At 48.8% G+C, this 24,091-nt stretch overlaps 1 protein-coding gene across 4 annotated transcripts in view; it reads left to right on the forward strand.

The window, feature by feature from the left end:
- Positions 1-24,091, forward strand: part of HTR1E (5-hydroxytryptamine receptor 1E) — a 1,306,842-nt gene that overhangs the window by 512,184 nt on the left and 770,567 nt on the right. For 2 of the 4 annotated variants that reach the window (XM_069606356.1, XM_069606360.1), the window contains exon 3: positions 18,087-18,279. The exons of the other annotated variants lie outside the window; for them this stretch is intronic. The gene's annotated coding sequence lies outside the window, so the exon portion shown is untranslated. The remainder of the gene's footprint in view (positions 1-18,086; positions 18,280-24,091) is intronic. 4 annotated transcript variants of the gene reach the window in all.

The raw sequence follows: 24,091 nt of genomic DNA on the forward strand, positions 1-24,091 counted from the left end.
GTTGAAATGCTCGCTGGTGGACTTCGGTCCACTCCCATCTTTGGTCTTTCTTGGTTAGTTCCCTGAGGGGACTCGCGATGCTTGCGAGATCCGGGATGAAACGCGCGCAGTAAGTTGCCATCCCCATGAAACTTCGCACCTCCGATGCAGACTGGGGAGGTTTGAAGTCTTTGATGTCTTGTACTTTGGATGGGTCAGGGGATACGCCTGCGGCACTGAAGATGTATCCGAAGAAACATAGTTCATCTTTGTCGAATTCACATTTCTCAGCGTTTAGCGTCAAGCCTGCTCTCTCGAGTCTTTCTAGGACTGCTGCTAGTCGTCGGTGGTGCTCGTCCTTGTCTGCGGCGTATACCAGGATGTCGTCACTGATGTTGGTGGCACCAGCTAGTCCCGTGATGACTTTACGGATCTCATGCTGGAAAACCTCTGCGGCGGATGAAATCCCAAAGTTCAGCCGCTTATACCTCATGAGGCCGAGGTGGGACGAAAACGTGGTGATGTACCGTGATTCTTTGGATAGTCTTAGCTGGTGGTATCCTGATCGGAGATCGAGTTTGCTGAATACCTTCGCCCCTGTGAGGTCTACGATAAGCTCATCAATGGTGGGAGTTACGTGGCGTTCTCGGCCGATGGCTACGTTGGGGAGCCTCATGTCGATGCATATTCTCACCGCGTTCTGCTGTTTCGGTTTCTGGGCTACCACCATAGGCGAGACCCACGGGGTCGGGCCTGATGTTTTCTCGATGATTCCAGCATCCTCGAGTTTGGATAGCTCTTCTTCTACGGCTGTTCGCAGGTGAAACGGGATCCGACGATGGCGCACCGCCTTGGGTTCGACGGTGGGGTCTATGTGTAGCTTGATAGACCTCCCTTTCAGGCATCCGATGCCCTGAAATAGTTTCTTATGCCAACTTAGGATGTTGCTGAGTTCGTCGTGCTGGACGCTGAACGCAAAGTGTATCAGCTTTAGTTTCTCCGCAGTTCTGCAGCTCAGTAGAGTTTCGCAACCAGCATCTACGACGTAGATCCGTGCGCGGCAGTTTGTGTTGTTGTGCACAAAGTTGGATTTAAACGACCCTTGCACTGGTAGGGGTTTCTTGGATCCATAGGCGTATAGTCTGACTTTCTTCTTGTGGAGTTTTGGTTTTGGGTGAATCCTGTTGAAAGCTGTCACGGGCATGACGTTGACTGTCGCGCCGGTGTCAATTATCACTTTGAGTGGGTCTCCGTTGGATAGGACTGTGCACGACGGTCTCTTCTTGTGGCGCGATCGGCCTGATTTGACTGCCGATATTAAGTGTACACGGTGTACTGGTTTTCTCCCTTTCTTCTTCTTCCCTTTGGTCTGTCTGTCGGGGGATGAGCTGCTGTCGCTGTCATCGCTGTCGCTTGAGCTCGGGGATCTTTGGGGCTCGTCGACTGCCCTCGCTTTACCTCTCCTCGTTTGTTGGCGGGGATGTTCTCTCGGTGCGAATCTCCTCCGTTGTTCTTGTGCTGTGCGGGAGCTTGGGTCTTTGTCATTTTTGTTTGGCGGATTCAGGCAGACTGCTGCGTAGTGGTTGAGGCGATTGCATTTTCTGCAAGTGGACCCCCAGGCGGGGCAAGAGTCGCCTTTATGCCATGGGCCTCCGCACCATTTGCAGGCTTGATCACGTCCTTGTGGTTGGTGCGGCTTCTGGTACTGTTTCGGGCGAGTTGATTGTTGTCTGGAGATAGCTGCTACGTCTTCTGCGGGTCCGGGGCTGTCTAACGGTAGTCTCTGGATGGCGGCTTCCATTACCGCTACTTGGTCTTCTGTCTGTTCCCGGAGGCGTGCAGTCTCGAGAATGCGTGATAGTCGCATGTTCTTCTCTGACAGGATTGCCCTCCTTAGTTTTTCAGAAGAGATTCCATTGATGATCTGGAGGCGAATGGCGAATTCTTCGTCCGGGAATTCACAGCCTACGGCCATTTCGCGAAGGCGAGCGTGAAACTTGTCTACTGTCTCCCTCTCGCGTTGACGTGCCATGCAGAAGTGGAACCGTTCATAGTCCGGATTGAGGTCAGGCTTAAACATGTTGGTGAGCGCAGCCCTCGCCGCTGCGTAGTCAATGTCGCCCCCGCGGTTTGGTAGGGCGTTGAAAAGGCGTAGGGCAGCCGACCCCACGTTGAGCAAGAGGAAGATGCGCATCTTTTTGGGTGCGGCGATCTCTCGTGCCTCTAGATGCATCTCAAATTGTTGAATCCATATTTCCCACCGGATGGCTGCTCCACTGGTGAAAGGATCGAATGGTGGCATGAACGTTGTCAGTGAGGGGTCTCTGCGCTCCTCGGTGATGCTCCTCCTCGATGATGAGGAGCCGGTGCTGATTCTTGTTGGGCTGGTGTTTGGGCTCGACATGTTGTTCTTTGGGATGAGTTCTAGGAGCTGAGCGTAGCTGGTGATGTTATTTTGGCTGCCTGGTGTGACGGCACGTGGCTTCGTGTGAAGCGCTGCGGTTTCGGGCCGTGGTGGGCCGTGCAGTGGCTATCCTGGGGTTGTTGGCGTGGCCAGATATCTCTTTTCCCTTTTGTTTGGTGTAAAATTTTTTTTTTGTTCTTTTTTTCTTCTTGGGCGTGGGCGGAGCCGGGCTAAACGCTTACCGGCCTCCTCGGAGTTGTCGTGGGTCTGTGGACGCCTCGGCTCCCTCTGGTGTTGGGAGGTGTGCAGTCCACATCCATCCTCGTCGCCAGTGTGATGTCCGCTCCGCCGCCTCTGGAGCGGGCCGCGGTAGCAGCGTGTTCGCGGCCTCCAGCAAGGAAGCCCAGCGCGCGGAGCATGCAACGCGCCGCGCAACAAAGGACACGCGACTCGTTGGCTGCGTGCATAAACCCGGACTGGCGCGAAACCGCCAGTTCCGGTGATTCCTTTATTTCTCCTCCCACTACTTGTGTCACGTGACCCTTCTCTCCGGGCACGTGACACCACAAGCACCATCTTGGATTCACATATCCTGTACTTGTGTTTGCCAGCACCAGGCATAGCCCAACTGATCTTATGGTCTTTAGGAACGTGCATATGGAATGTGTGGGATTACACCAGAATAATTCTGAGTACAAATAACCGAACCAACTCAAGAAGATGGCAAAGTACTGTTTTATTAACAATTATCTTAACCCTTTAAGTGCCATGGGTATTTCTCCCCAGTGCCAGAGCCTTTTTTGGTGATTTTGGTATGTGGCCATTCAATGGCTTGTAACTTTTTCGTTACATGAGATATCTCGGCCAAATTTGGCTCCTTTTTTTCCCACATGTAGGCGGTCGTAACGCCTCCCAGGAATCCCAGGTTGCTGTAGGGGGGTGAGAGAAAATAAGGAAAATGTGCGAAAATTTTGGGTTTTTTCAAAAAATGCCAATAAAATGATGTACAAAGAAGCCTGTGGTTTTTTCCTTGTAAGAGCTAGGAACAAATGGTTTGCTGTGCTGAGTTCCCCAATGTGTTGGCTTTCAGGAACAGGTTGAGTTGAAATGGAAAAAAATTATTTTGATGGGGTTATCAACCGTTTGGTGAGAGGTAGGCGATTTTTGCCATTTTTGCCAATTGGACATGCATGGACGGAATGGAAGAAAAGGGCAGGAAAGCCAAATTGGAGGACAGAAAGGCATATATTTCTGAAAAGTAGACAAAATTCCAAGTTTAGGAAGGGGTGATTTGCATAGGTCAGCTAACAACTAGGTAGGGGAAACTGCCATCGAATGGGGGAAAAGCGGGAAAATGACTGAAAAAAAAGGTATGTGTTGGACATGGTTGGCTTGGTACGGCAATGGCTTCTATGAATTTTGAGAAAAGCAATGCTCCGCTACATTCCCCCGACTCTTGCAGTTAGGAGAGCATACCATTTTTGTAGTGTTTGTACAAAACAAGCAATACCACAAGCCAAACACTGAGCCATGGTACACAGGAGTTTTACGCTCACGGCCTGACCAGACGCACTTAGCATGTGTAAATTGGGAAAACCAATGTGGTGAGGAACGGCAGCCATACATTTTTTGAAAGAGCACAGGCAGACCTTTTCAAGGGTAGGTGACTTGTGCAGGTTACAAAAGTGTATGGTGGCTAAAGCAGCGACTAAATGTAGGTCACATTTGGGAAAAGAAAGGGTTGTGAGACAAAGGGCTCCAGCAAATGGGTCAAAACGTTATGAAAACCACACAAACACAACACATGGCCTACCGTCCCGCGTTCCCACAGGTGTCCCGATGAAAACGGTACCTCACATGTGTGGGTGCACCTACCTGGCCGCCAAGGGGAAAGCCTAAAACACAAGTAACCCCAAGTCTGTTTTCACACCGGAAATGTCACACTCTCACATCATACAGATATGGGCCTCGGGTGTCCAAGCCACCGAGAAAAACAGGGAACCCCATGCATTTCCGAAAAGAGGACACCCGTGGGAATCCGCAGAGGTATGATATGCCCAAATCGCCACAGAATTTATTACCCAGACACCCCCGCAAAGTCCGAAATGTGGGAAAAAATACGCAATTTCCGCACATTTCGCTCGGCTCACCCATCGAAACACGCCCCCAACAACACATGGCCTACTGTCCCGCATTCCCACAGGTGTCCCGATGAAAACGGTACCTCACATGTGTGGGTGCACCTACCTGGCCGCCAAGGGGAAAGCCTAAAACACAAGTAACCCCAAGTCTGTTTTCAGAGGGAAATCTCAGACATTCTGCCGACCGGCACAATGTACAGATATGGGCCTCAGGTGTCCAAGCCACCGAGGAAAACAGGGAACCCCATGCATTTCCGAAAAGAGGACACCCGTGGGAATCCGCAGAGGTATGATATGCCCAAATTGCCCCAGAATTTATTACCCAGACACTCCTGCAAAGTCCGAAATGTGGGGAAAAAAACGCCTTTTCCCGCACATTTCGCTCGACGCACCCATCGAAACACGCCCCCAACTACACATGGCCTACCGTCCCGCGTTCCCACAGGTGTCCCGATGAAAACGGTACCTCACATGTGTGGGTGCACCTACCTGGCCGCCAAGGGGAAAGCCTAAAACACAAGTAACCCCAAGTCTGTTTTCACACCGGAAATGTCACACTCTCACATCATACAGATATGGGCCTCGGGTGTCCAAGCCACCGAGGAAAACAGGGAACCCCATGCATTTCCGAAAAGAGGACACCCGTGGGAATCCGCAAAGGTATGATATGCCCAAATTGCCCCAGATTTTATTACCCAGACACCCCCGCAAAGTCCGAAATGTGGGAAAAAATACGCAATTTCCGCACATTTCGCTCGGCTCACCCATCGAAACACGCCCCCAACAACACATGGCCTACCGTCACGCGTTCCCACAGGTGTCCCGATGAAAACGGTACCTCACATGTGTGGGTGCACCTACCTGGCCGCCAAGGGGAAAGCCTAAAATACAAGTAACCCCAGGTCTGTTTTCACACCGGAAATGTCACACTCTCACATCATACAGATATGGGCCTCGGGTGTCCAAGCCACCAAGGAAAACAGGGAACCCCATGCATTTCCGGAAAGAGGACACCCGTGGGAATCCGCAGAGGTATGATATGCCCAAATCGCCCCAGAATTTATTACCCAGACACCCCCGCAAAGTCCGAAATGTGGGAAAAAATACGCATTTTCCTCACATTTCGCTCGACTCACCCATCGAAACACGCCCCCAACAACACATGGCCTACCGTCCCGCGTTCCCACAGGTGTCCCGATGAAAACGGTACCTCACATGTGTGGGTGCACCTACCTGGCCGCCAAGGGGAAAGCCTAAAACACAAGTAACCCCAAGTCTGTTTTCAGAGGGAAATCTCAGACATTCTGCCGACCGGCACAATGTACAGATATGGGCCTCGGGTGTCCAAGCCACCGAGGAAAACAGGGAACCCCATGCATTTCCGAAAAGAGGACACCCGTGGGAATCCGCAGAGGTATGATATGCCCAAATTGCCCCAGAATGTATTACCCAGACACCCCTGCAAAGTCCGAAATGTGGGGAAACAAATGCTTTTTCCGCACATTTCGCTCGACGCACCCATCGAAACACGCCCCCAACAACACATGGCCTACCGTCACGCGTTCCCACAGGTGTCCCGATGAAAACGGTACCTCACATGTGTGGGTGCACCTACCTGGCCGCCAAGGGGAAAGCCTAAAACACAAGTAACCCCAAGTCTGTTTTCACACCGGAAATGTCACACTCTCACATCATACAGATATGGGCCTCGGGTGTCCAAGCCACTGAGGAAAACAGGGAACCCCATGCATTTCCGAAAAGAGGACACCCATGGGAATCCGCAAAGGTATGATATGCCCAAATTGCCCCAGATTTTATTACCCAGACACCCCCGCAAAGTCCGAAATGTGGGAAAAAATACGCAATTTCCGCACATTTTGCTCGGCTCACCCATCGAAACACCCCCCCAACAACACATGGCCTACCGTCACGTGTTCCCACAGGTGTCCCGATGAAAACGGTACCTCACATGTGTGGGTGCACCTACCTGGCCGCCAAGGGGAAAGCCTAAAACACAAGTAACCCCAAGTCTGTTTTCACACCGGAAATGTCACACTCTCACATCATACAGATATGGGCCTCGGGTGTCCAAGCCACCAAGGAAAACAGGGAACCCCATGCATTTCCGGAAAGAGGAGACCCGTGGGAATCCGCAGAGGTATGATATGCCCAAATCGCCCCAGAATTTATTACCCAGACACCCCCGCAAAGTCCGAAATGTGGGAAAAAATACGCATTTTCCTCACATTTCGCTCAACTCACCCATCGAAACACGCCCCCAACAACACATGGCCTACGGTCCCGCGTTCCCACAGGTGTCCCGATGAAAACGGTACCTCACATGTGTGGGTGCACCTACCTGGCCGCCAAGGGGAAAGCCTAAAACACAAGTAACCCCAAGTCTGTTTTCAGAGGGAAATCTCAGACATTCTGCCGACCGGCACAATGTACAGATATGGGCCTCGGGTGTCCAAGCCACCGAGGAAAACAGGGAACCCCATGCATTTCCGAAAAGAGGACACCCGTGGGAATCCGCAGAGGTATGATATGCCCAAATCGCCCCAGAATTTATTACCCAGACACCCCCGCAAAGTCCGAAATGTGGGAAAAAATACGCATTTTCCTCACATTTCGCTCGACTCAACCATCGAAACACGCCCCCAACAACACATGGCCTACTGTCCCGCATTCCCACAGGTGTCCCGATGAAAACGGTACCTCGCATGTGTGGGTGCACCTACCTGGCCGCCAAGGGGAAAGCCTAAAACACAAGTAACCCCAAGTCTGTTTTCAGAGGGAAATCTCAGACATTCTGCCGACCGGCACAATGTACAGATATGGGCCTCAGGTGTCCAAGCCACCGAGGAAAACAGGGAACCCCATGCATTTCCGAAAAGAGGACACCCGTGGGAATCCGCAGAGGTATGATATGCCCAAATTGCCCCAGAATTTATTACCCAGACACCCCTGCAAAGTCCGAAATGTGGGGAAAAAAATGCTTTTTCCGCACATTTCGCTCGACGCACCCATTGAAACACGCCCCCAACAACACATGGCCTACCGTCCCGCGTTCCCACAGGTGTCCCGATGAAAATGGTACCTCACATGTGTGGGTGCACCTACCTGGCCGCCAAGGGGAAAGCCTAAAACACAAGTAACCCCAAGTCTGTTTTCACACCGGAAATGTCACACTCTCACATCATACAGATATGGGCCTCGGGTGTCCAAGCCACTGAGGAAAACAGGGAACCCCATGCATTTCCGAAAAGAGGACACCCGTGGGAATCCGCAAAGGTATGATATGCCCAAATTGCCCCAGATTTTATTACCCAGACACCCCCGCAAAGTCCGAAATGTGGGAAAAAATACGCAATTTCCGCACATTTCGCTCGGCTCACCCATCGAAACACGCCCCCAACAACACATGGCCTACCGTCACGCGTTCCCACAGGTGTCCTGATGAAAACGGTACCTCACATGTGTGAGTGCACCTACCTGGCCGCCAAGGGGAAAGCCTAAAATACAAGTAACCCCAAGTCTGTTTTCACACCGGAAATGTCACACTCTCACATCATACAGATATGGGCCTCGGGTGTCCAAGCCACCAAGGAAAACAGGGAACCCCATGCATTTCCGGAAAGAGGACACCCGTGGGAATCCGCAGAGGTATGATATGCCCAAATCGCCCCAGAATTTATTACCCAGACACCCCCGCAAAGTCCGAAATGTGGGAAAAAATACGCATTTTCCTCACATTTCGCTCGACTCACCCATCGAAACACGCCCCCAACAACACATGGCCTACCGTCCCGCGTTCCCACAGGTGTCCCGATGAAAACGGTACCTCACATGTGTGGGTGCACCTACCTGGCCGCCAAGGGGAAAGCCTAAAACACAAGTAACCCCAAGTCTGTTTTCAGAGGGAAATCTCAGACATTCTGCCGACCGGCACAATGTACAGATATGGGCCTTGGGTGTCCAAGCCACCGAGGAAAACAGGGAACCCCATGCATTTCCGAAAAGAGGACACCCGTGGGAATCCGCAGAGGTATGATATGCCCAAATTGCCCCAGAATGTATTACCCAGACACCCCTGCAAAGTCCGAAATGTGGGGAAAAAAACGCTTTTTCCGCACATTTCGCTCAACGCACCCATCGAAACACGCCCCCAACAACACATGGCCTACCGTCACGCGTTCCCACAGGTGTCCCAATGAAAATGGTACCTCACATGTGTGGGTGCACCTACCTGGCCGCCAAGGGGAAAGCCTAAAACACAAGTAACCCCAAGTCTGTTTTCACACCGGAAATGTCACACTCTCACATCATACAGATATGGGCCTCGGGTGTCGAAGCCACCAAGGAAAACAGGGAACCCCATGCATTTCCGAAAAGAGGACACCCGTGGGAATCCGCAGAGGTATGATATGCCCAAATCGCCCCAGAATTTATTACCCAGACACCCCTGCAAAGTCCGAAATGTGGGGAAAAAAACGCTTTTTCCGCACATTTCGCTCGACGCACCCATCAAAACACGCCCCCAACAACACATGGCCTACCGTCACGCGTTCCCACAGGTGTCCCGATGAAAACGGTACCTCACATGTGTGGGTGCACCTACCTGGCCGCCAAGGGGAAAGCCTAAAACACAAGTAACCCCAAGTCTGTTTTCACACCGGAAATGTCACACTCTCACATCATACAGATATGGGCCTCGGGTGTCCAAGCCACCAAGGAAAACAGGGAACCCCATGCATTTCCGAAAAGAGGACACCTGTGGGAATCCTCAGAGGTCTGATATGCCCAAATCGCCCCAGAATTTATTACCCAGACACCCCCGCAAAGTCCGAAATGTGGGAAAAAATATGCATTTTCCTCACATTTCGCTCGACTCACCCATTGAAACACGCCCCCAACAACACATGGCCTACCGTCCGCGTTCCCACAGGTGTCCCGATGAAAACGGTACCTCACATGTGTGGGTGCACCTACCTGGCCGCCAAGGGGAAAGCCTAAAACACAAGTAACCCCAAGTCTGTTTTCAGAGGGAAATCTCAGACATTCTGCCGACCGGCACAATGTACAGATATGGGCCTCGGGTGTCCAAGCCACCGAGGAAAACAGGGAACCCCATGCATTTCCGAAAAGAGGACACCCGTGGGAATCCGCAGAGGTATGATATGCCCAAATTGCCCCAGAATTTTCTACCCAGACACCCCAGCAAAGTCCGAAATGTGGGGGAAAAAACGCTTTTTCCGCACATTTCGCTCGACGCACCCATCGAAACACGCCCCCAACAACACATGGCCTACCGTCCCGCGTTCCCACAGGTGTCCCGATGAAAACGGTACCTCACATGCGTGGGTGCACCTACCTGGCCGGCAAGGGGCAAGCCGAAAACGCAAGCAACCCCCAGTCTGTTTGCAGAGGGGAATCTCAGCCATTCTGCCGACCGGCACAACATACAGATATGGGCCTCGGGTGTCCAAGCCACCAAGGAAAACAGGGAGCCCCATGCATTTCCGAAAAGAGGACACCCGTGGGAATCCGCAGAGGTGTGATTTGCGCACATCGCCCCAGATTTTTTTACCCAGACACCCCTGCAAAATCCGAAATGTGAGGGAAAAAATGCTTTTTCCGCACATTTCGCTCTGGCCACCCACCGAAACACACCGCCAACAACACGTGGCCTACCTTCCCGTGTCCCCACACATGTCCCGATGAAAACGGTACCTCACATGTGTGGGTGCACCTACCGGGGGCGCAAAAGGAAAAGGGTAACCGACTGGGAACCCCAAGCCATTCGCCACTGCCCATTTTGTTCATGTGGACAACCTACAGATTTGGGCCTAGGGTGTCGCAGCCAGCAAGGGAAACAGGGAACCCCTTGCATTTCCCAAAAGAGGACACCCGTGGGAATCCACAGAGGTCTGCCTTGCGCAAATTGCCCCAGTTTTTATTAGCCACAATCCCCGACAAAGTGTGATATTTGGTGGGGAAAAAACACAATGTTCACTTTGTCTGGGGTTCTGGGTAATAAATTCTGGCCCGCTTCGCGCAAATCAGACCTCTGTGCTTTCCCACGGGTGTCCTCTTTTGGGAAATGCATGGGGTTCCCCGTTTTCCTTGCTGGCTTGGACACCCTAGGCCCAAATCTGTAGGTTGCCCACATGAACAAATTGTGCTGTGGCAAAAGGCTTGGGGTTACCAGCGGGTTACCCTTTTCCTTTTGCGCCCCCGGTAGGTGCACCCACACATGCAAGGTACCTTTTTCGTTGGGACACCTGTGGGAACACAAGAAGGTATGACATCTGCTGTTGGCGACGTGTTTCGGTGAGTGGACACAGGGAAATGTCTCTGAAATTGGCCGGAAATGAAGACAATTCTCAGACATTTCGCTCTGGCCACCCACCGAAACACACCGCCAACAACACGTGGCCTACCTTCCCGTGTCCCCACACGTGTCCCAATGAAAACGGTACCTCACATGTGTGGGTGCACCTACCGGGGGCGCAAAAGGAAAAGGGTAACCGACTGGGAACCCCAAGCCATTCGCCACTGCCCATTTTGTTCATGTGGGCAACCTACAGATTTGGGCCTAGGGTGTCGCAGCCAGCAAGGGAAACAGGGAACCCCATGCATTTCCCAAAAGAGGACACCCGTGGGAATCCACAGAGGTCTGCCTTGCGCAAATTGCCCCAGTTTTTATTAGCCACAATCCCCGACAAAGTGTGATATTTGGTGGGGAAAAAACACAATGTTCACTTTGTCTGGGGTTCTGGGTAATAAATTCTGGCCCGCTTCGCGCAAATCAGACCTCTGTGCTTTCCCACAGGTGTCCTCTTTTGGGAAATGCATGGGGTTCCCCGTTTTCCTTGCTGGCTTGGACACCCTAGGCCCAAATCTGTAGGTTGCCCACATGAACAAATTGTGCTGTGGCGAAAGGCTTGGGGTTACCAGCGGGTTACCCTTTTCCTTTTGCGCCCCCGGTAGGTGCACCCACACATGCGAGGTACCTTTTTCGTCGGGACACCTGTGGGAACACAAGAAGGTATGACATCTGCTGTTGGCGACGTGTTTCGGTGAGTGGACACAGGGAAATGTCTCTGAAATTGGCCGGAAATGAAGACAATTCTCAGACATTTCGCTCTGGCCACCCACCGAAACACACCGCCAACAATACGTGGCCTACCTTCCCGTGTCTCCACACGTGTCCCGATTAAAACAGTACCTCACATGTGTGGGTGCACCTACCGGGGGTGCAAAAGGAAAAGGGTAACCGACTGGGAACCCCAAGCCATTCGCCACTGCCCATTTTGTTCATGTGGGTAACCTACAGATTTGGGCCTAGGGTGTCGCAGCCAGCAAGGGAAACAGGGAACCCCATGCATTTCCCAAAAGAGGACACCTGTGGGAATCCACAGAGGTCTGACTTACGCAAATCGGCCCAGAATGTAATACCCAGAACCACCAGCAAAGACCCACATGGGAGAAGGGTGCCCAAGGCCAGGGATATTACCGCCGACTTTGCTGGAGCCCTGGCTGCCCTGCGTTACAGCTTCTCCCCACCACGGAGTCTTGGCAGTGTGCCAATACCTCCCCGAAGGGAAAAGCTGTAATGCAGCCCAGCCGCAACTCCAGGACAGTTGGAGGTGATCTGCCCAGACGGGCCATTCCCACCCACACCACCAACAATCCAGCCCCAGTCTCACCCACCCCACTGACAGTGGGCCCTAACCATAGAATAATAAAAAACAGTACTCACATAGAGCAGTTGCAGCTGCTCGGGTAGAAAAAGCTGTAAACAAAACAAAGAACATGTGTTACCTACGGTCACACCAGCAAAATGTAGCCCTCCCCGAAGGGCAGATAGGTGGGGGGGTTGTCCTGCACTCCTCCCTGGGCTCAGGCGTCCGTTCCTAGGAGCAGATATCTGGTCCCAGGAAGGGCTGCATGACTTGGCACCCACTCCATTGCGGGTGGGGGGGGTCAACGCCCCATCCCATTAGAAAATTCCCTGACCCTTTGGGGTGCCCCACCGCCCCCCCTAAAAAGCGTTCCACCATTTTCATTTTTTTCCTTTGGTAACCCAACTCCCCTTGGTGCAGAGGGTCACATTGGTGTGCCAATCTGGCGCCGGGGTGCCCAAACCTTACTGCCCCACCCACTGGGGGGGCCTGTCCCACCATTTTTGGGGGCCCTCTCCCCCCTCACCCCAAATGGCTGGGGGACACACCTCATGCAGGCCTCCCTGGGCCTCCTCCAAACGGCTGCGTGAGGTACACCCCACCTCCATTTGGGGTGAGGGGGGAGGGGGCCACCCCAAAAGGTGGGGCAGGACCCCCAATAGATGGGGCAGTAGGGTTTGGGCACCCTGGGGGCAGATAGCCACACTAATGTGGCCATCTGCACCAAGCAAAGTTGGGTAAACAAAAAACAAAATGCAAATTCACAGGCTGCTTTTTAGGGGGGGCTGAGGGCCACCCTAAATTGGCAGCGCATGATGTACCGCAATGGGGGGTGGCCCTCAACGCCCCCACCCCAAATGGAGGGCCCCACCTCATGCAACCCTCCCAACTCCATGAGCCTGCTATTCTTTACTTCATTGTTCACCCTTTATGATCCATACCTTGTCATGCACACTTTTTTATGATGTCATCAGTTCATTTGTCTAGCTACTTCTCATATGCCTTCAGGAACTTCCTTCGGCAGGTTGTCATCACTTCGAGGGTACATTCAATAGGGTTGTCTCAATTGGTATCTTCTTTCAAATACTCGTTGCGGTATTGGTCAGTAGCGGATGTCAGGCAAGGCACAATCTCATGTTTCCAATACGGGAGAGGTAGTAGCGGGATCTCCTGCAGATGTACACAGCTGTTCCTCTACACAACTCTTTTTGCTTCCCAGGTTGGCAAGCATTACTGATACCGAAGCACATGGGGCTCCACAAGATCTCTTCTGGCCTTGACTGCTAACTTGTGGAGAAGGTACCTTCCAGGGAACCAATGTCAACCTTGTTTCACATGCCAGTCAATAAGGATGAGGTGGTTATTAAGGTTCAAGAAGATATCTGTGGTTAAGGGCTGGTGAAATATTGGGAAACCTGGGTAGCCTTTCTGTACATCCTCAAGGGCCCACATCACAGAACGGATGGTGGTTCCTGGCTCCCAAGGTCATCCCAGTCACATTACAAATCTCTGACATTGGACTTTGTCATGACATTCTAACACAGGTGTTTAAAAGTACATTAAATCAAAATAAAAGTGAATGTTTGTATTCAGAACCATGCAAGACATGTTATTTCTCATATACAGTGCAGCCCTCCTACAAAACTCACTAGAACAATTACTCCTCTGCATGTCAAAGAAACCTCTTCTTCGGGTGCACTTTCACCCTGTGTGATTATAGATAGAAGACCAGGAAAAGACAATTCTGATAGTTAAGACACATTCCTGGATTTCTTTAATGATATACTCACAGGCAAAACGCTCCCCCAGTTTGCGACTCTCCTCTGGTCCAATCGTGTTCTTCATTGTATGGTACCAAAAACCTGGAGAGTAGACCAGGTACCAAGAGTCACAAGACACTGTAAAGTCTGGGGTTTAATTGTTTCATTGTACACTGGGTGGATCACACCAATAAACGGTGTGTGCCTCAATATTCAGGGTCACATGGGTTTTACATCAGCGTAGACAGGAATCGCCAATCCGAAAGATAGGAATCCACACGTTTCAAGAAGCTAGAGGTAGCACGAGAGCCAAGAGGTCCCAACGTACAAGGCTTAACTTCTGACATTGAGGCACTGTATCTTTAGTGCAATTATTCAGAATTTAAACATACTATAGAGTATAGTAGGTACTACAAACCAGAATGCATATTAGGACAGGGAGTTGGTAAGCTAAGAAAAACGGTCATCTTCAGTCACAACTCATATATTTTCCCAGTGTGACTTTGCTTACATGGCCATTGCTTTTAGCTTGCATGGCTGGGGAATCGGTTCAGAGCACTGAAAGTGATCATTAAACAAAATTCATAAACCAGTTCAATGTAAACAGACGACCAAAGCGCTTTTCCTTTTTATTTTATGCATATCAGTATGTACAGCACAGCAGGTAGTCTTTCCAAGGGTCAAGTATTGGACCACTAATGTCCTTTGCTTTTAAAATTAATTATTATTATTATTGTTATTATTAGTATTATTAATATGTCCTGTTTTACTCCTCTACTTGGGGGAAAGTGTTGATGAGCATCATCATTAAAAGTTGCCAATCACATTGAGGTCCCTCCCAGGTCTACCCCACATCAGCAACACTGTCCACATTTGATGTAACAAATCAACTTACGGGGAACTGGTGGTCCAGGGATGAATATCAGTTTCTAAACCATCAATCAGCCCCACACCTCTAGTACACCAGAAGGGATCTGAACAGATTGGAGACACAAGCAAATGATAAACCTCCTTGTCCAATTTGGGTAATGTGGACGGAATGGCAGGTTCATCTCCAAAAGGGTGTGGAGGGTTGGTTAGTTGCAACACAGTGAAAATATAATTATTACCCAATGACAAAAGGTACTGTCCAGTCAAGGTTGTATACACATATCTATTTTATTATTATCACAACAGACAATTCTAGCAACACTACGAAATACTACCCACCCTGTAAAGGAATGCAGAGGACAGGCAGTTTCAAAGAAGGAAAAGGAATACACTCTGGAAAATGACAAGAGGGGAGTCTTTATGATTAATGTCCACAACAGTTTGTTAAGGTTTCTTGGCTTCAGCACAAAGGGAGAAATGGGTCTTAAAATGTCTCTAGGGACATTCTAGCAAGGGCCAGGGGGACAGAACCACAATGTACCTTGTGCTGTAGATGTTTTTGGTGCTCAACAGAGTCGAGTCAGCTTCAGGGCACTTTGCAGGTTTCTGTGACTGGGTTTGACGAGAGAGTTGCTGCAGGTATCAGACAGCATGATGGTTTGGCGAATGAAGCTGGACTACACAGTGGCTCAGGGTCAGGAATCATTGTCTTAGTGCTGATCGACGGTTCTGAAGCACTGGTCGAGACGTCTTAAATGTCTTTAAGTGACGGTGGCTTGACAATGATCAGCATCGCCATTGGTTGCGAGTCGAGGAACTAGACAGGCTGGAAAATGTCCTTTAAGGAAGACATCGGCAGAGGTTTGTTGCAGCACTTATCACAGATCCTTGAATGGGCTTGTGACGTCCTTTAAGGCAGACAGCCCAATGCTGAGGAGTGTGTTGCAGGCAGCTGCCTTGTCCTTGGTTCTGGTTTCAGAGACCTTCTGGCACTTCCTATCCAGGAAGCTTGCTGCAGAGCCTAGCAGGGAATGCTATGTGCTGGCTGGGTAATGGTTCTGGAGTGACTTAAGGATCTGCTAGGTTCTTTTCTCCCTCTGTTCCCTGGGAGAAGTTTAGGGGAGGGATCTTGCTTCCCTCTTTGAATGTCATGGCCTTCCTTCACTGGCGGAAGATGTAAGGCAGATGGTTCCATGTGGTCCCAATAACCCTATAAATTATCCCCACTAATAATATCACCTATGACCTTACCAGGGTCCAAGGTGGAGTTCTTCTTTCGTACTGCTTGTGAAGTCTTCAAATGATCTTCCAAAAGATGGGCTTGGCCCTATTCTAAAGCCAAGTAGGCCACAGTGATTTGTGTAGGCTAAGCCTAGCTTAATGTACCAATCCCAGGGTCCCTACTAATTTCTATATGTTTGAGGTCATAACCAGAGTGCTTTGCAACAGGAAAAGGTAAAGGGTTGAAAACAGGAACCAGGGTCTCCCAGAACTAACATTGCAGAAAACGTCTCTTAACACAAAGAGCTCTGTGCACACTCCCTTGTGACACTAAGTCCCACCAATCTTCCTGTACATTGTGGATCAAAGAGTCTCTCCGGTTAATGGATCTCTCAGTGGTTGCTGATTAAAGTGACAAGTCTCCCTTGAAGCTGCAGCGAGACCAGACGCTCAAGCTCCTGAAAACCACGTTCTCATAACTTATAAATGGGGTCCACCTAGCAGGCCTGTTTGAAGTACCCTCTATTGGCATGGTCATTGCTGCCACCAACTACAGGGTCTAACAAAAGTGCAGGGCGGATCCATGGATCCTTTGTTAGTTAATCAGACTGGCCATGGCAGTGGGAAGCTCAGTCCTCCCCCTTCCTGGAGATGACATGGTGCACACCTGGCTGTCACATAACAACTAAATATGACAGAGGCGCACTCTGCCAGTAGGCTCTGTCCGCCCAGAGTACGCAGGTCTATGGGTTTGTGGTGGCAGGAACATAGGAAACTGTGTGTGTATTTGCCCCACGCATTTTCCTGAGCTCAGTCTACTGAATTTCCATTTACTTAAACATTTCAAAAAGCTCATACGAGGTCACGCCCACCATACAGATGGTCCAATTCCTTATACACACTAAATAGCAGTCAGAGATTCTTTGGACCCCTGCCTCTCCATTACAATGAGAATACTGATGTATCAAGAGATATATGCAGATGCACTACATGGAGTGAGGAATCGCAGAGAGTGGCTGGTCCACTGTCCTTCCTGCATTGTGCAGTGAATCTGTAATCAAAATAGTGCGTTTGTGGCAAAGCTTACGGTTTTGGATGGTTGTCATGCATCCCACATAAAAGTGAATCTTCTATGGAAAACCTTAAGGGGCAGATTTGTTGGAGGTCTGTTGCTGGAACTGGCAACAAAACCAGCTTTTAGTTGCTCTCTGCTGTGAATCCTACCCCACCAGTTGGTATTTTCAAAGGCAATTTACGTAGGGATTACCTCTGGCAGTATAGCATTGGCAATAGAGGTAAAAAGTGGCCTTGGTAAGAGTATCACTGACTTGGGAAAACACTCCCAATTTTCACCAAGAAATAATGTGCTTATTGGTTCCTTCAGCACCAGTCACAAATGGGATGTTTTCTTTGTGCACAACAGAAGTTATTTCCAACTCGGTGCTACTCATGTCTTCGACTTCAGAAGGGTGAACAACGGGTACCTTCCTGGCTGCATTAAAACCTGTGAGGTTGCACGAAGATGCCTGAAGCAGATCTGTTAACCCACTGGGCAACCCTACTGACAGTAGAGTCCCACAGGGTAACACACACTTCCTTTCTTGCCCTCGAATCAACTGCTGTCACGAATTGTTCTTCAATTCAAGGGTTGCACAGAGATTCTGGAGATTTGATGTAAACCACAAAGGTCCTCGAACCCCTCAAACTTCAGCACATTTCTTTAAGGGGGGGTTCTAACAGCCCTTGCACTTCTTTTCAGAAAGATTGACCATGCTTTGATTGAAGAAGCAATGATGATGTAACAATTGGGATTCAGTTTACATTTCTGTAATTTTTCCGAGACTGAACGTTAAGAGAATATATTGTAAATTGTTACTGTTTGATTTTGACTTTGACCATATTGTACGTTTTGTATATAAATATTCTCTCATTTTCAAGTAATAGGGTGATTTTTAAAACACGTTTATCTCCGTAGCCTAGTAAATTGTTTGCACTTGGAACAATGATACATGTTGCCTTTTAGACTTCCCCATTGTAGGAGAGGCGTGGACGTGAATGTGCTGCGCTTCCTATGTGAGATCCAGTTCTGCCTGATACCAAGACACGGATGCGACAGACCAACATGGAGACATTTTGGGAGAACCAGGGGAACACGATTGGGATGCTGTGATGATCTTTTTTGAAGAAATTGGAGAGTAGCCTTTTTAACATGACAAGTAAGAATCCTATTAAGGAAGGGTGCTGCTGAGCCCATCTGAAGAAGTACTGGTGTCTGAAACATGTCTAGGTATTGCTCTGAGAAGTGTGATCTCATTGTTCGATACTTATGAGTAGCACAAAGACAGCGCCAGAACCCAACCTGTCACCTTATCGATGCATTTTGATGGCAATGTTTTGATTTTTGAGAATTGATTTCAAGAAAAATCATTGCAACCGAAATGAATTCTGCCAGCAGAACATTGAAAACAGACACAGATGATGCTTTCAGCGGTATCACTCGTTATCTGCGACTGCGAAAATACCGAATACAAAAATGCCTTGGGTATTTTTTTGATTCATATGTGGGGGCGGGTAAGGGTAATTAATTATGTTATGGTGGTATGGGGGGGTGCAACGGGTCTCCCACCGCATATAACTGCAAAAATCAAAAAGAAGAACATGGTCCTTTTTGTATTGACTATTTTCCATGCGCAGTGGCCACAGAGAGCTTCCTTTCAGCCAGACAGCCCCACTTCTATGCCCGGAAGAGTGGAACCAGCAGAGCGATGCACAGGACAGTGCGCGAACAGCATTACTTTCATATCTCAATAGGAAGGTGATGGTTCAAACGCATCTTTTTATTTTGCGTGTACCACTAGATGCAAAGAAGCATTGATCAGAAATAGGTGCCGGGTTTAGAGTTCAAATTTATATTTTCTTCATCTGCAAAATTCCACTCTTCGGAATGAGCGAGATTTGTTGTGTACAGCCTAAAAAAAATATTTTGATAGCAACTTTAAAGGAATAGGGATTAAAATACTCACAATTTAACATCTTACCAGGGTCAGTGTACATCCTTGTGCAACTTTGCAGAAATGAAAAACCTGAGGTCAAAATATTTGAATCCATGGTCTGTGAGCATCACTGACCAGCTCAGTGCCCATGAAGTCGGCCTTCCCACCGGGCCTGCTGAAGCCAGGCCTTTGGGGGTGTTTCCTGATGTGCCTAAATGTGAGCTTTTCTCTGTCGCCATCATTTGTGCTCCACACATGAGAGATGGGGATGTTCATTGTCTTTGGGTAGTAGTTCATAATCCAGTAGGCATTCTGCCTGCACACATCTGTTGTAGTCTGTGGACCAGGGAGGGGTTATCCTGAGCCTGAGACCCTTCTTGATGTGTAGCAATCCATCTGTGGTGAGCCCCATGTGCCATGCTTTCTATGGGATGCTGTGCATACATTACGGCCACATCACTCTGTGCCAATGGTGTGAGGGTGCCGATTGCGCCATACATTGGCTCTTCTTGAAGCAACAAATGTTTTCCACACCTCATGTACCCGTTCTAGCACCATCGGTGCTGCTGACAGATCAATCTCTACTTCAACCGGTCCTACCTCTTACTTACTTTGGGGAGATGCTGGAGCCTTTTCACAAACTAATCACCAAGTCCAAACACCAGCATCAATAGCCAGGTTGATGATTCGTGAGGTGTCCTATGCTGATGGATTTGTCCTCCAGCTGCTTCTCCTACACTGGGCTCTGCTGACTTAATACTGTCTAGTAAGCACTACCACACTGTTGCACCCAGTTGCACTTTTGCTGGAATGGGGGGAAACTGGTTTCCCCAGTTGCAGCAGCCAGATCGTGGCATGCTGCCTCACTCCCGAAACCAGCCAATTCCAGTGCACGCATCCAGCCTCCATGGCCTGACACCCTCATCTTCTTGGCATTCACTTCTTCCTCAAAGATACCATCTTCCTTGTCACTTTCAAACCCAAGACATTGCAATTCATGTGCATTAAAACCACTGCCCCTTCTGACAAGTTCACCTTAGCTGAAGGGGCAGTGGTTCTCTCCTCTCTTTCCTTCCTCCCTCACACTCAAGACATTGCCAAGAAGTCCAACTATCAGCTCTTCCTTATCAAAGGAATTTTACCTTTTCTCACTTTCCCCTCAGAGGCTCAATGTGACTCGAGCCCTGAATCTCTCTAGACTTGACTACTGTAACAGCCTCCTTCTGAACCTTCCTTCTTGCACTCTGCGACCCCTCCAGGGACCGCATCTCTCCTGCCCTAAAAAGTCTTCACTGGCTCCCGGTTGCTGCACGGATTAAATAGAAATCCCTCTGCATCCTCCACAAGGCTGTGTGGGCCCGAGAACCACACTATCTTCAACTCTATCTCACCAAATAATCTCTCTATAGACCACTTTGGTCCTCTGGCACCAAGTCTTTGTGTGTAAAGGCTTTTGCCAAACAGAGGGCAGAGGGTCGCTCACTTTCCTCTGCAGGCTCCCTCCTTTGGAATTGCCTCCCCATCCCCCTGCGCCTGGTGCAGGATCTTCTCAAATTATGGAAGCTCCTTAAGACTTTCCTCTTTTCCTCCTCCTCCTTCCCTCCTTCTCTGCTCTGCTAATCTCACAGTTGCTGAATCGGTGTCCTTAGCCCTGATGCATCTTCGGGGCGTTGACCTCCCACACCAATTCGTCCCAGCTCCTGTCTTTCCTCAGCACTTTGCATCTGCATTCCCTCTGCTCTGGACAGTCGCACTTACACCTCCCTCGGCCCAGGCGCAGTAGCACTCAACACTTCTAGCACTTGGTCCATGGCTCATCCCATGGGCTTGGTCTCCCCAGCACTTACGCTCTCTTCCCTTTTCCTTCTGCACTTGCAAGTTCTGATTACTCACAAAGCATAGTAGGTACGCCCCCCCTTCTTCTCTCTCTGCTCATTAAATATTGTGTTGTAAATATTGTAATGTACTTCCCACTCTCCCTTCCTCCCTGCCCTGTGGGTGCTTTGAAACAGTATATTCTTATTGTATAAGTGCTGTACAAGCAAACAATAAATAAATAAATACAGGGACAATGTCTGCTTCACCAACATCTGATTTCTCATCCCCTTATGAAAATGTCAGCCACCTCATTGTCGCTGCCAAATGACTTGCAGGTAGAGCAGCTTCTGCTGTGCCTACAAGTTTTGACAAATGTTAACATGTTGGCTAGCGGAATATAATGTTCTGTGAAAAAAGATACTGCCTGCTAGTGATTACTCTGCAGAGCACACATTGTCTTCTCCACGTGCATACAGAGATAGCACTGAACTCCAGCTAGGCTTCCGTACAAAATGAAGAATACAATGTGATGTAGAATGCTTAGGCCCTCTTATAAAGTCATGTGCACTCTTAACATCCAGTTTCTGCCATAGTGGTTTCATACTGTGGGAGGTATTGACCCACATTTTGCACTGCTATGCTGCATCACTCTGTTATGATGGTGCCAGAAACAGCAAACTGGCTGCAAAACCCTTGTGCGCGCCAAAACCCCTGAAAATCGTGCTTTTCCACGCACAAAAAGATGGCTGCCCAATCTGCCACGCATGTTGTCGGTGGTGGAACAGAGCTCTCACGACTGAAATGTGTCACGGGGCTCCACAACATTTGAAAGTGGAGTGCAGAAGGAAAAACAGTGCTTTGCTAAATGAAACTCCAAATCTTGCTTTAAAAATCACCTTTTCTTTGTTGCTGAAACTTCAGAATGCTGGTACAAAACTCCTTAAAAAAAATTCAAAATTCTTACTGGGTGCTACAATTCACTTAGTTCAAGAAATCATTGTGAACTTACAAGGTCCTGAAAAGCTGGGAGCATAAAGAGATTTCCACAGCAAAAGCGGCCTGTCTGTGGATCTGTCAAAAATCTCTGTGCAGCAGAGGGCTGCTGTGATGACAGCTGTCAGGGGCCTGCCTGATTAAACTTTAACATGTATAAACTGAAAGTCAAATGTTTGCAATCTAAGAGGCATGTTAGTGATAGTAACCCATATTGTAATTGTTTGATCCCATGGTTTAAAATCTTGAATGAGAATTCTAGCTGTATTTGATACAAGTTTGTTTTGTGCTAAGGAAAAGGTCACAGAATTTAACAATCAATTTAAACCATGGCTGAAGCTGCAGAACTTAAATAACAGGTTTTTCTCACAGAAGGAAGGTCTTTCCCCCCAGCAGGAAATCACAGAGAAGTGTTAATTACAGGGTAGGAAAGAACCTGGTCTACAGAGGCAAAAGGAATAATTACCAGCTGTAGCTCAGGAAATTCAAAGTGTGAAGACAGTCGTAAATGGCCTCTGCAAGGAACAAACATGGGGCATGGCTCCTTGGCTTCCAGGGAGAGACCAAGGGGTGGAGCCAAATAACCATTTGTTGCTTAACATAGACAAAGAACACATTTTAAAAAGACCCATAACTTACTATTTAAAATTGTGAAAAATATAAAAATAATAGAGTGGTTAATTTCATGTCTGGCGGCACGGGTGAAGAGGTACCAGAACTGTGTGACATGTTCTGGACAGCAATGGCAAGAAATGTGATTTTACGCAAAATGTATTTCCGCTAGAATTGTGAAACTTTATACACTCATTCCCATGTTAAACACGCACACTTGTAGAAATTTGCTTAAAAATTTGACATTGTGCTCATAATGAAAAGGGCAAAATTCTGTGAAAAGCGGAGACAAGAACCCACAGCTACGGGGTTTCGAGGAATAGCTGCTAGGTAAAATATGTAATCTGTATATGTGATTTTTGTAGAGGTTGCACATGTGGAAATATGTATGTTGCTAAAAGTAGATTTTGCGTTCCAGGAACTAGGGGTGGATTCTCAGCCTCATAAAATTGCACCATAAAGATGACACTCTGTTTCTCTCCTCCTATCAAGGCAGAGAGTAGACTTTGACCCAATCACCTTTCAAAGGGGCAACCTTGGCTAAACCGGCCCACACGCCCCCTTTTTAATGTCTTTTCAGAGCATAAATAGAGACAGCTCACCACACATAAAGACAGACAGATTCACTCACTATCCTGAGGCTGGTGGAGCACCCTGCTGCTGAACTCTACATCTTCCTGGCTCCAGACTCCAGAAACTTTGCAAAGCAAAAGGCCTATTGCATAGCTGAACCATTCTCAGCTAGGCCTCAAATTCCAGAACAGAACCCCACAAGCCTAAGGGGAAGCATCATAATACAGCCGGGCTGTGCTGTTACTGCTTGCCTATTGAAATAAACATCCTCAGAAACAAGAAGGGCAGATCTAGTCCAGTCCTGTGCTGTGCTGTGACCAGAGCGCATTGCTGCCCCTGTCCAGTCCTGTGCTGTGCTGTGACCAGAGAGCCTGGCAGATCTGATCCAGTCCGATGTGCCCAGCTGTCTGTCCTAAAACAGATCCCATCCCCTGACCAGAATTGACAGTCCCATTTAAAAACATATCCAGTGAGTATAAATAGGAAGAATTGTGTCACTAGCATATGTAATTTGCATAGTCTTATCCCTATCTTAGACCCATCCTATCTGGTATTCAGAACCTGTATTGTTAGGAGTATCTTTGCGTTTGTCTGAACCCTCTCTCTAAATCAATGCAATTCTCCCATTATCGCGAATATCGCGCAGGGAAAAGTTTGCCGCAAATTTTCGTTTTGGGAAATTTTTACATGTGTAAAACAGCTTTTAATTGGTTCCGACTTGAATTTTAGGATTGCAAATGTTTTCTTGGGATTAAATCCTTGCTTGTGCTTGTGTGTTTGTGTGCAACTGTGCAAAGCGGCTCCTATAAGAATTTATAACAATTTCAGCAATTTTGACCATATTTGGTGTTTTGCCAAGTCCATTCTAAAGATAACTTTAAAAGCCATTCTGACAGCTTGACAGTCAATTCCGTTTTCTCTTGTGTTTGAAAGGGGGAAAGTGGGATTGATATTCTGTTTGAATTCTGCCATTCTTGAATACCTGCTCTCTCCTCCTATCTCATTACATTGCCTATTGGGGGTTGAGGGGTGTGCAGGG

Source organism: Ambystoma mexicanum, chromosome 4p (genome assembly GCF_040938575.1).
Source record: "Ambystoma mexicanum isolate Mex_15411 chromosome 4p, UKY_AmexF1_1, whole genome shotgun sequence".
Lineage (NCBI taxonomy): Eukaryota > Metazoa > Chordata > Amphibia > Caudata > Ambystomatidae > Ambystoma > Ambystoma mexicanum.